The following is a 9129-nucleotide window of genomic DNA, read 5'->3' as shown; positions in this document are numbered from 1 at the left end:
CGTTTCATGGGAAGGAGTTCCCAGTATTTACACTCTTCCCTCTTACCGGTGGAGCTTTAGGATTAAAAGGCACCACCTCGGGGCGCCTGGGTGGCTCAGTGGGTTAAGCCGCTGCCTTCGGCTCAGGTCATGATCTCAGGGTCCTGGGATCAAGTCCCGCATCGGGCTCTCTGCTCGGCAGGGAGCCTCCTTCCTCCTCTCTCTCTGCCTGCCTCTCTGCCTACTTGTGATCTCTCTCTGTCAAATAAATAAATAAAATCTTAAAAAAAAAAAAAAGGCACCACCTCAGCAGGCCTTTTCAGCCTTGCTGTGTGTTTCCCCTTGCAGCCCTTAGCAACGGGCAGGAGGTGGCAAAGGAGGCAGTGGACTGTTCAGTGGTAGAACGTGGACCTTCTGGCCCCGCGTGAAGTCTGTCAGCCACAGATTGCACAGCGTCTTTGGCTGTTGACCATATTTGCAGTGTCTCCTAGAGTTCTGAGCAGAAGTGGAGAGAGGACGCCATGCACCACCGCTTGTGGGATTAGGCTTGTTCCGGAGTGGTCAGGCCATGATCTGGTGTCCAGGTGGTGGAGGGCACAGCCCTCTCGGCTCTTGGAGTCCGACTCAGTAAGTATGTTAAATTTCCTTTGTCACTAGGTGGCAGAATATAATTAAGATGTCAGAGTTTCCCCCATAACGTTGGACAGTGTTTCTAGCTCCTTCCTAATGACCTCCTTCATTACTTTGCAGTATTTGCTAATGCCACTTAAGGCTGAGGCAATAAAATAAAAATTCCTTCTGCAAACACTTCCTATATTATCTAGGATTTTACTTTTTTTTTTTCTTCATTTAACTAGCTTACCTCTTAGGGTGAAGCATCCTTAGCATAAATCACATTCTCTTCCTAAGGGTTACTGTTTGGACAATCTGAGCTTCTTACTTTTACATATTATTTCATTCTTCTCTGTCTCTCTCTTTTTTTAAGTGGACTCCATGTCTCAGGTGGGGCTGGAACTTCCAACTCTGAGATCTAGAGTCACGTGCTCCACTCATGGAGCCAGCCAGGCACTCTATTCTTTTGAAGCAAATCCCAGACATTGTTTCACTTCGCTTATATCTATTCCAGTGTGTATCTGTAAAATAAGGGCTATTGAATCTGTGCAGTTTTGATGATTAGCACAATCAAATAATGAAATATATTCCTGTGGCTCATAGTGTTAAGATATGCACAGTTATTTGCAAAAGCCCAGTTTTGCAGGGTCAGGATTTGTGTGTGGTCTGACTGGAATGGGCCAGTTCCCCTGCTTATGGAATCTGGAATTTATTCTGATGGGGAAAATGTTTTCATGACTCAATGTGGATCACCTTTCAACCCTCAGATGAGTGTATACAGAGTTTGAATGAACAGAAAGCAACAGATCAAATGTGTGGTTGGCATAACAATTAGAAAATCAATCTTTCATATGCCCTTTGCTCCATATTCAGTCATCAGAGGGGTGGGAAGTCTTCAGCTGCATCTCCTGTGGCCCTCGCTTCTGGGGTCTCAGTCTTGGCTTCTGGAGTCACAAGACTGAAGTCTCAGCCTTATGCTGTTATTTCCTGCCCTTCCAGGGCCAGTCTCAGTGCTTACGTCTTCCTCAGCTGGGGCTTCTCCTTCCCTATTTCTCCCTGTCTAGAACTGGCCCACAGTACCCTTTTTACCCCCTTGGCCTTTGCAGTGTTGAGTACACCTTTTCTGCAAGGGTTGCTATGTTTTCCTCTCTCCCCACTTCCTCTTCAAAATCTTACTGTTCTGTGAAGGCCCCAGCTGATTCCCCTTTCCATAGTGCTCATACCACAAATTTGGCTGGTTGCCCCACTTCCGTTTTTCCATTTACACTTCCCCAGGTACTGGATGTTTGCCGCATGCTGGGGACCGCACTAAGTGCGAGGGATATAAGAATGAGAGAATCAGAACCCTGCTTTTGAAGAGCTTATTGCTTGACTGAGGGTGAGGTGAGCAGGGAAGTAGAGCATAAATGAGGGCCGTGCAACATAGTATGTGCTGGGAAAATTGTAGGCACACGTGATATGAGAACATAGAAGAGGGATGGGCTTACTGTGTTTGGCAGGGAGGCCAGAAAAGACTTGTCCAGCATGAGCCTTTTCTTTCTGTTTTTATATTTAATTTAATGTATCCTATTTATTTTTATTAATTTGTCAGGTTATACATCAATATAGTTCAAATATATATGCATATACTATAAAATTAACTCACATATCTATCACCCCTAATCCCCATTACTCTTCTACTCATCCCCATGCTGTCCAAAGGCAACTACTATTACTAGTTTCATATGTGTCCTTTCAGAATTTCTGTATACATACACAAGCAAATATAAATAAATTTTTTTCTTTCTCCTTTTTTTACTCCAGAAGTGCATAGTATACTTACTGGTCTGTACTTTGCTTTTTTAACTTAATATTATCGTTTAGTGCTTAAAAAAATGGACTCTGAAATAAAACCCCTGTTTTATAATTCACCTGCTGTGTGAACGTGGCAAGTTACTTAACTCCTCATTGCTTTAGTGTCTATACCTGTATATGAGATTTTCAGAATCTTGCAACTTTATCATATACTAAAATCTTTTTTTTTAATACTAAAATCTTTTATGGACATTCTATTGTGTTCTCTTGGTCTGTCTATTCATGTGCCAATACCACACTGTTTTAATTTTTAAGCTTCTACATTATGTTTACTGTTTGGTAGGGCTGGTCCCCAAACGGGGACTTGAAGGATGATTGGAATTCCCTGGGAAGAGATGACAGCACCAGTGACAACTGATGTTATTAGTACAAACTGTTTACATCACCGCCACCATTTTATTGTATGTTTACTGTGTGTGAGATGCTCTGAGTCATTCCTTGTTTACTTCTGACTATGTTTGTTTTCCCTTTGCTTTGAAAATTTGCCTCTTTATTTTATATATATTTACTTCATTGTAGGTAACATTTTAAGTCCTTTTGGGAGCAAGGAGAGGCATAAATACAAAGAGACAGGGAACTGTATTGGGTAGGTTACTTTGCATAATAAATCCCTAATTCTTGTAACAACCCTACAAGGTAGATATAATTATCCTCTTTTTATAATTAAAGGCACTGAAGACTGGAGAAATCAAGTAATTTTCTTAAGGTTATATAGCAAATTAAGTGTAGATTCAGAATTCAAACCAAAGTATGTTGGTGTTATAATCTTTGTGGTTCCTGGTGCTTTCTAAACCTTACTAGGTGAAATTGTTTATAAAGGTTCTGATAAGGATAGTAGAAAGAGTAGCTGGGAAAGAAAGTAAATCCTTATAGGGAACAATTATACACATTTTTTCTTACTGGCTAATATATGCATATAGTAACTGTGGACCATGAAAAATCAACACTACCATGTGATTTTGTTGTTAACTGTTAATTCATCAAACAAATCCAGAGTTTACCATGTCAGGCACTTTGCTAGTTACTGAAGATAAAATGACACATGCTATCTGGTACCTAGCCCTTTACTCTTCCTGTGGGAGTGAACTAGCAAGTCTTTCTGGTCTCAACGTCTTCATCCATTGCACCATGAGGAATATCTAGTCCATTTTTTAATCTTATGCTAGTTTATGCCCAAGTTTTTGTTTGAAAGCTGTTAATGCAGATATGATTAACGAGTAGCAGCTTCTTGGACTATTTTAAAGATTGTGAGCTATATCTGGAATCTCTGGCAAGGAGTGCAGTGACTGCTATGGGGGCAGGAGGGAGAAATGAAGGCAAACAAGCCATGTACTTGTCATACCTGAATTAGTTGTCCGGAATGATCAGTTTCTTTCTGTGGCTGTTATAAATCACACCAATTGTATTTTATTGCTTGAATTCACCATTTCTTAAATTGCTATATAAGTTATTCTCCTCTTGGGAAGTCCTAGAGAAAGAAAGCCATTTAACTTGTTGAGACAGTTTCTCCAGCATATTTTTTGTACAAGGCATCTGTCCCTTCATTTCTAATCACACAAGCCATATCAATACTGGATGTATCACTTTGTCCCAGTTCTGGAATTCTGTCCACCATCACTGTCAGTGGATGCCTTTGATTTCTTAGTATTTTTTCTTAAGATTTTGTTTATTTATTTGACAGAGAGAGACACAGCAAGAGAGAGAACACAAGCAGGGGGAGTGGGAGAGGGAGAAGCAGGCTTCCTGCTGAGCGGGGAGCCTGATGTGTGGTTCCATCCCAGGATCCTGGGATCATGACCTGGGCTGAAGGCAGCTGCTTAACAACTAAGCCACCCAGGTGCTCTAGTATTGTTGTAGTGACTTTTGTTAGGAAAAAACTCCTGGGCTGAATGCTACTCTGTTGTATGGAAGCCCTTTGTTCAATAATTTCTGTCTGTCTTGCCATCTAAAATTCCTTTTGCGACCACAGCTGGAGTTAAAAATAGTTACAGGTTGGGGCACCTGGGTGGCTCAGTTGGTTGAACCTCTGCCTTCCAGCTCAGGTCATGATCTCAGGGTCCTGGGATCAAGCCCTGCATCGGGCTCTCTGCTTGGCGGGGAGCCTGCTTCCTCCTATCTCTGCCTGCCTTTCTTGTGATCTCTCTCTTTCTCAAATAAATAAATAAATAAGATAAAAATGGTTGCCGGTTGCCTGTCTGGAGTTTTACTGAGGTAAGACCACACACAAATGAGTTCTTGCATGACTGGGGTGTGTTAGAAGATAATTCTTTTCATTCTGTTTGTTTGCTGAAAGCCATGCTCATTAATGAAAACCTTCCTCTAAGATGTTAATCCTCAAATGGCTGTTGCCTCATGGGAAATGCATTTGAACTGCTGAACAGGTTTCTGTCTGGCCACTTGTGGTTATCTCTCTGGCCATGGAGGGTAGAGAGGTGGTGGCAGTTGCGCTATGTATGGCACGGGGTAGTCACTCAAAGAATATTGCATTTGGAGTCACTGACTCTGGGGGCAAGACCTGGTACCATTGCTTGGTTTCTGTGTAAACTTGAGCCAGTCAAACTCTGAATAGAGCTGATTCAACTCTAAATGATGACTGTAATAATTCTGATCTCCCTAATTTAGGGAGTTGTTGAGAGGACTGAATGCGATGATATATGGAAAACATTGATTTAAGTTTTCATATTAAATGTCTAGGTTTACATTTTTTTCCCTGCTGGTTTTCCCATAGCTCTTGTCTTAAACAGATGTGAAATACAGTCTTTATTGCAGCTTTTCCTGACAGTATTTTTATGAAAAGCTATAGGCCCAATACCTTATACGAAAACCAACTTGGTTTTGGTGATAGTCTTTCTCTTGCTTTTTCTTTTACCACTGTTCATTATTGTCTGTAGATTTTAAGCACAATGTACCCTGACCTATAAATTACACCTCAGTGTTAATATCTTTAAAACAAGTCTGTGAGAGGGAAAAAGAGATGCTCTGTTCTACAAAACTTAAGAAAAATTTAATTGAACAAATGCTTCAGGTAACTGAGGCTCTGAGAGAAAGGAGAGTCTAAAAGAAAAAAAGTAGTGTTAGAATAGAAATACCTATTTGGCGGGGCGCCTCGGTGGCTCAGTGGGTTAAAGCCTCTGCCTTTGGCTTGGGTCATGATCCCAGGGTCTTGGGATCGAGCCCCGCATTGGGCTCTCTGCTAAGCGGGGAGCCTGCTTCCTCCTCTCTCTCTACCTGCCTCTCTGTCCTACTTGTGATCTCTGTCTGTCAAATAAAAAAATAAAATATTAAAAAAAAAAAAGAAATACCTATTTGGCAAAGTGCTAAGGGTCTATATACTCTGTGCCTTAACTTATGTGAAGATATGAGGATTTCTAACATGAGATTCCATTGCATATTGCAGTTTTGTCTATCCATTTTTCAGTCGATGTACATTTGGGTTGTCCTAATAAACATCTTGTACCCCAAACTCCATCGCAGCATCTACTTCTGCAGAGCCCAACTTCCAGCCTGTCCACACTTGGGACCCTATGGGGGTTCTCAACTTCTGCACCAATGGGGGTTATCAAGAAATTCTTCCAGTAAAGGTGGTTCTGCTCAAAGAGAAATCCAGTACCAGATACCAAGATAATAAAAAGCTTTCCATAATAACATAATAGGCCAATGTGTTGTCTTTTTGGTCTTAGAGTAGGCTTCTTTAGGGAGGAGATTCAGTGTAGTTGAAATTTGGTGAGGGCACTGGGTAGCTCAGTTCTTTGGGCATCTGCCTTCGGCTCAGGTCTTAATTTCCAGGGTCCTGGGATCAAGTTCCACATCAGGCTTCTTGCTCCACAAGAAGTCTGCCTCTCCCTCTGTCCCTCCTCCAACTCATTCTCTCAATCTCTCTCTCTCTCTCTCTCTCAAATAATAAAGAAATAAAATCTTTTAAAAATTTCTGATGAAAAAGAAGACAGAAAGGCCAGGTGAGAGGTGAGGCCAGAAGTACTGGTAGGGGCCACACTGTGAATGACATTTATGCCAGAACAAGATATTTGGATACTTCCTGTAGCAGTGGAGATTCATGTAAGTTAAGTGAAGTGTGATCAGGTGCATCCTCACTTCATATGTGGCTTACAAATGGTGAGCAGCTCTTCTGTCTTAGAAGACATTGTGAGTTGGCCAGAGTCTGAGTGGGAGAATCTGCTGGAGAGGAAGAGATGAAATATAGGTTGAAGAAGTACTCAGAATGAATTCCAGGGGTGCAGAACATGCAAACGAGACTGCAGGAAAGGTGGAAAGGAATCATAGTAAGAGAAGCTGGATGGCATATTGGAAAGAATATGGCCCTGGAATCTGATACACCTGGGTTTTGATTTCTCTTTCATCCTGTAGCAGCTCTGTGACTTTAAGCAGATTATCTAACTTTTCACTTTTTAATAAAAGATTTACTGATGTATTTTGAGAGAGAGAAAGCGCAAGCATGAGTGGGGGGGTGTGTAGTGGGAGAAGGAGAAAGAATCTCAAACAGACTCTGCACTTAGTGCTGGGCCCGACATAGAGATCAACTCCATGACCTTGAGATCATGACCTGAGCTAAAACCAAGAGTCAGATGCCACCCAGGTGCCCCTAACTTTTCATTTTTAAAAGGAGGCTAGTTATTCTTAACTTTCTGCATTTTGGTGTGAATGTGAAGTGACAAACCCTATAGAACGCAGCCAACTCCTCTTAGTTCCCTTCCCCTGTCCCTGTAAGCAGGGCAGGCCTGAAAGGCAGAACCCAGGGTGGAGGTCCAGAGTTGGGTCATCAGGTAAATAGGGCAGAAGGCAGGGATGGTAAGGGCTGCTGGGGACCAAGGAGCAGGATGGGGAAATGAGAGGAGGGCCAGAACCCAGGGAATCCCAAGGCCGGTCCCAGGTAGGAGCATATCTGTCTGCATGGATATCATTTCTCTGGAGCCCTGGCCTTTTTGAAGGTTCAAACAACCTCTCCCTGATCCACCAACTCATCAGGCCTCTACAACCTCCAATGGTGGCTGTTGGGGTCCATTTGGATTGTGGATCCTGACAACCCCCACAATTTTAGACCCTTTGTAACTAGATGAAGCAAAGTCAAGAGTTGTGTTTGGCAGGTGTACCTGCCTGGTACAGAGTTTGTACCAGCCCCCTGGTACAAAGAACAAGATTCTTTCTTGTTTTCCTTTTATTATTTTAAAGTCCCTTTCACTGATACATGTCTTGGTTTTTTAAAAAGTTACATTGCATGTGCTAATTTTCAGTTCTGAGGGATGTATGGTTGAGCTCCATGACCTCCGAGGCTCCTTGCCATTCTGTGATGCTGGGACTGGAAGTCAAGAGGAGTTCAGCACCTGCTTTCTGAGCCATCATGGCCATCTGCCATCTCAGACTTAATCTTATCCATCTTGGAGTCCACCACTTTTCAGCTGTGTGGGGATGTTGCCAGCCTCCAAAACCACTAAAACGGTACAGAAAACTGCATTTGACCCCTTGGGGACTTCCTCATCTTCTGTGTGGAGATACTGGCAGGCTCCAGAGACATGAAAATGGTACAGAACCTGTTTGTTTGACCTGTTGGGATTACTCATTGGCATTTCCACATTCAAAAGTGCAAAAATAATTGAGGTGTGTAAAAAGGAGCCCGAGGCCACACAGAAACTTGAGGTAGTTTCATTCTTCGATGTTTAACTAGAATTTGTGGGTATTTGATTGTCTTGTGTTCACTTATTTAGAAATCATTTGCTGAGTGCTTCCTCTAATACTCTGAAGTTTATGAAATTGCATTTTTTTTTTTTTTGTAGATGAAAGATGATAAAATGGCAGTGATGTCACATGATCTGACCTAACATAGGCCAGCTCGGAGCCATGCCAGGAGCTGGAGATGCAAAAGGATGAAACACAGCTTCTGACCTGGAAGGGCTCAGAGTCCAGGGAGGAGGACACAGATAGTTGGAACACAAGTGATACAGCTTCTGTTACAGATGTGTACAAAGGGAGGCGTGTGGTACACCCCCAAGAGGGAGGGACCAAAACAAAGGCTTCCTAGGGAAGCCTCCTGGACTTTAGTATGTGGAATAAGAGATTTTTGGTGAAGTTCTCAAAACTGACCTGCCATGTTAGGAATACATAGTATGGTAGCTTTATACAGTGTCAATTTAGCCTCAGGTCTAACTGCTGTAATAAATCCTTTATTCTCTATCACTCGTCATGGCTCTGCTTCTCTGTCCCCTGATGAATGCACCCAGTAAGTCTCAGTTCACCCTATGTTCCATTGATTAATACTCCATATTTGAGGACCATAGTAAGTAGCACAGAATAATATAGTTTCAAATGCCAACATCTATGAAGATAATGGCCTGTTGGGTTGACTTGGAGACAGGCTGCCACCCCAGATCCCCACTCAGCAAGTCATGTCTCCAACTCCTACATTAGGACAGAGGTCATTGTTTAATTCAAGGCAGTACCTTGTAGGGGGCTCCTGATAGCATCTAGGCACTATTCTAAGAGCTTTGCATGCATTAATTTACTGAATCTTTACAACCTGTGAGGTGGGTACATGGGTTATCCCTATTGTATGGTTTAGGAAACTGGGGCACAGAGTGGTTGAGAAACCAATACCGTATGTATAGTCTGACTCAGAATGCAAGATATTGCTTGAGACTTTTCATTTTTCTTATTTTGCCAACTTCTCATTTC

General features: G+C 42.3%; 1 long non-coding RNA gene across 1 annotated transcript; it reads left to right on the top strand.

The window, feature by feature from the left end:
- Window positions 1-304: 304 nt before the first annotated feature.
- LOC101679940 lies at window positions 305-8631 on the top strand. The gene is made up of 3 exons (XR_199102.3): window positions 305-606; window positions 7695-7899; window positions 8235-8631. It is a non-coding gene; the product is annotated as an uncharacterized LOC101679940 (long non-coding RNA).
- Window positions 8632-9129: the final 498 nt, after the last annotated feature.

This window comes from Mustela putorius, unplaced genomic scaffold (assembly GCF_011764305.1).
Source record: "Mustela putorius furo isolate JIRA1106 unplaced genomic scaffold, ASM1176430v1.1 tig00000580_pilon_pilon_pilon, whole genome shotgun sequence".
Lineage (NCBI taxonomy): Eukaryota > Metazoa > Chordata > Mammalia > Carnivora > Mustelidae > Mustela > Mustela putorius.
This window is presented reverse-complemented; position numbering and strand designations above follow the sequence as displayed.